Genomic DNA, 3,881 nt, shown 5'->3' on the forward strand with positions numbered 1-3,881 from the left:
AAAAAAAAAAAAAAGACTAGGGTTTGAGTCTTAATGGCTGTTGATTGGCCATCTGGTCTATGGGAGTCAGAAATGCTTTTCAGGTTCAATTTCCTCTACTGTAAAATGGAATAACAGTATCCACCATAGAGAGGTCTTCTTGCTGAAATAATGCTTACAAATAAATGTTGCTTGCGGGCAATGCCTGTTGACTCAAAGGAGTGGGGCACCGGCCCCCTGTACTAAAGGTGGTGGGTTCAGACCTGACCCCAGCCAAAAACTGCAAAAAAAAATGTTGCTTGCTATAAGAGTAATAATAATTTTCTAATAACATCTTAAAATAAGAATACAAAAGTGTTATCAAAACATTGTTAACACTTTGAGAAAGCCCAAAGGAAGGGGAGGCTGCATATAATGAATGGGATATACTGATAATAAGTATAGGGGTAATGAGACAATAAATGCCTTTTCTCCCTTTTTGCTCATCAGTATTAACTTAAGTTTTTTTCTGAGCATACTTTGGTTTTTTAATAAAAACACATTTATAAAGAAGGGATATGTCAAGGCAATTAACCAGCATCATCCTTAAGAATAAAACATAAGAGGCTTTCTCAATGAGGTAAAAAACAAGACTTAGATGCAGGTCTCTGCCACATTTCAATGCAAAAAATAGGAAAGAAATTAATTATAATTATTTGGAAAAATAGAATCATCTTAGAATTTCCCTGGGAATCAGCTGAAAAATGGTCCCTATTCAGTAAAGTGGCTGAATATACAATAAATATACAAAATTGAGATTGTTTACCCAGACACCAGTTGATTCCTTTTGGGGTGATTGGTGGTGGCTACTGCAAGGGGCAGGTGGACTGGGGACATCAAACCTGAATAAGTTGGTGAGGTAGTACACATAGTCTGGATGGTCACCAGATCCCTGGCCTGGGTGGACAGCCTATCTGCTTTGCACACCCCATAGTGCAGTAGGACCCTGAGCTTATCTGATGAAGAGTGGAATTATACTATACCGTTTACTGAATTTGTATTGAAACATTCATGTATTCAGCATAAATGTTTAAAATTTACTGTCATTTTTATGACTCTCTTTTGGCATTTATTTTTATATATCCTTGAAACATCCAGAGAACAAATTAGCCTAGGATGTCTTGCCCACTGAGAGGCTGAACTAATCAAAGCAAAAACAGTCTCTTTCCCAGAGGATGGTGTTCTGACTTTGGCCATCCCCATCCCACCAGCCAGTGGTCCAGGATCCCTGGAGAAGGCTGGGGTGGGATCTGTGAGGGTCCGTACTTGATGGTGTTTACTCTTTGCTGACACATGAAGTTTGGTTTTGTAGTGACCACAGTGTCAGTAGGTAGGGGAACTCCCTCTGGAATGCTTTTGTTTTGGGGACAGAGTCTCACTTTGTCACCCTCACAGTGCCGTGGTGTCACAGCTCACAGCAACCTCAAACTCCTAGGTTCAAACGATTTTCATATTCTCTTGCCTCAGCCTTCCAAGTAGCTGTGACTGCAGGTGCCTGCCACAACACCTTGGCTATTTTTAGAGACAGGGTCTTTGCTCTTTGTTTTTTTTTTGACACAAAAGCAAAGTTTTATTTTCTTAAATACTTAAGACAGGGTCCAGGATGGCTTCCTGGGCTCAGGCAACTTCCAGTAATGCCTGTCTGTGCAGAAGGCTTATAGGGAGGGCGGCTAGCAGGTAACAGCAGAGGAAACCCAGGCCAGACCTGAGTGAAGCTCAGGCAGTCGGAATGGCAGGCTGTTTGGAGGAAGGATTGATAAGTGCATCCAAGTGGAAAGAAGTTGCTCTTATGACGCCTTTCTCAGCCAGTGCAGGGTCTTGCTCTGGATCAGGCTGATCTAGAACTTGTGAGCTCAGGCAATCCACCTGCCTTGGCCTCCCAGAGCGCTAGGATTATAGGTGTAAGCCATTGTACACAGCAACACCCCTCCCCCGGAATTCTGAATTAGAAGACCTCTGGAAAGTCTAGGAATACTTTTCTCTTTAAAATGTTTATAGATTTTTACCTTGGGTGATAAAAGTAACAAATTCTTGTGTTAAAGAATAGGGTTTTTTCTGAATTATAAAACTATAACTCTCACACAAATACAAAATGAACATATGTTTAGCATTTTAAAAACTCATTAATTAATGAGGGAACCAGCCACTTGTTAAAACCAATTCAGAGGAGGGCCACACTTACGTAGGCAATCACAAATACTGAAAAAATGTACAAATGTATGCAAAATTAGTCTATGTACAGGACAATAATCAGATATATTCCACCAGACACCATTTATTTGCATTTCTTAATTTTTTTATCAATTACTATGGATAAAAGATTCGGTATGTATACACCATAGAATATTCTGCAGCCACAAGAAATGAAATCTTGTTGTTTGCATTTGTATGGATGAGAACCCCATGCCCTGTGGTGAGTTTTTCACCACTTAACAGCTACAGCGTAGCGCAAAGACAGAGAGGATTTAGGAGCCCCAGTAATCCTTTTTTCACAAGTCTTTCACAAATTTTCCTGAAACCTACTTAAAAAAAAAAAAATCCAGAGATTATATATAAAGTTAAAAGGGATTCCCTTGCCCACAAATTCCCCCTCTGTAGCTATTTCTTGTTAACAGTTTATCAAAGTTTCTAGTAGGCTTTATTCCTACACATACAAGTTAATATTTTTAAGACAAAAATAGAATCACACTACACACAGCTCAATGGCTTGCTTTTTTCACTCATCATAGACATGATTTCATCATAGATGTAATTCTCCTTTTCTTCATGTTCTCTTATCATTTACCTTTTTATTCATACTTGCCTATAGTCTGAAATTTCAAGCCCTAGAATCAAAAGTTGTTTCTTGTTTAAAAAGCCTTTTAGATTGGAAATAATTTCAAACTTACAGCTAAGTTGTTAAAATCAACAGTACAGAGAACACCATATGCCTTTTATCTATGAACTTTTTTCTTTTTTGAGACAGTCTCACCTTTATTGCCCTTGGTAGAGTGCTGTGGCATCACAGCTCACAGCAACCTCCCACTCCTAGGCTTAGGTGATTCTCTTGCCTCAGCCTCCCGAGTAGCTGGGACTACAGGCACATGGCACAATGCCAGGCTACTTTTTTTGTTGTGGTTTGGCCAGGGGGCCCTTCTCCCCTGGTATATGGAGCCAGCACCCTACCCAATGAGCCTCAGGCACCGCCCTATGAACTCCTATTAACATGATCTCTTTTGTTTTATCATTCACAGCTTCTCTCTTTCACTCTTTCTTTCCCTCACCCCTTTTCTTTCCCTCTCTGTCTCTCCTCATGTGCACACATGCACAAACACAAAATTTTTTTCTGAACTCAATATAAGTTACATATGTGTTGGTATATTTACCCTTAAATACTGTAGTACCATGTATTTATTAAGATCAGAGATATTCTCTTGCATAATCAACTTCAGTCAATTTGATATTAGTGCATATTTTTAATCTACTCTTTAACATTCACATCCTAATAGTCACAGTTGAACCAATAATGTCCTGTTTTAGTAATTTTTCCCTCAAGTACAGGAGTCAGTCTAAGGTCAGGGATTAGCGTTAGATGCCATTCCTCTTTAGCCTCTTTTAATCTGGAGCACTTCCATAGCCTTCTTTGGTCTTTTATGGGATTGACATTCTGGAAGAATACAACCAACCACACCCCCACCTTAAAAAAAAATTAGAAATAGAAGTTTGCATTTGTCTGATGTTTCCTCGTGACTAGTTTCTGGTTTTTCATTCTTGGCCAAAATATTGCATAGAGCACATTGTGTCCATCTGGAGTTGTAAGACACCCATCTGTCCTTTGTTGGTGATGTTAATTTTGATCCCTTGACCAAGAAGTTGTCCAATTT

Source organism: Otolemur garnettii, unplaced genomic scaffold (genome assembly GCF_000181295.1).
Source record: "Otolemur garnettii isolate 467f Iridium unplaced genomic scaffold, OtoGar3 scaffold00014, whole genome shotgun sequence".
Taxonomy (NCBI): domain Eukaryota; kingdom Metazoa; phylum Chordata; class Mammalia; order Primates; family Galagidae; genus Otolemur; species Otolemur garnettii.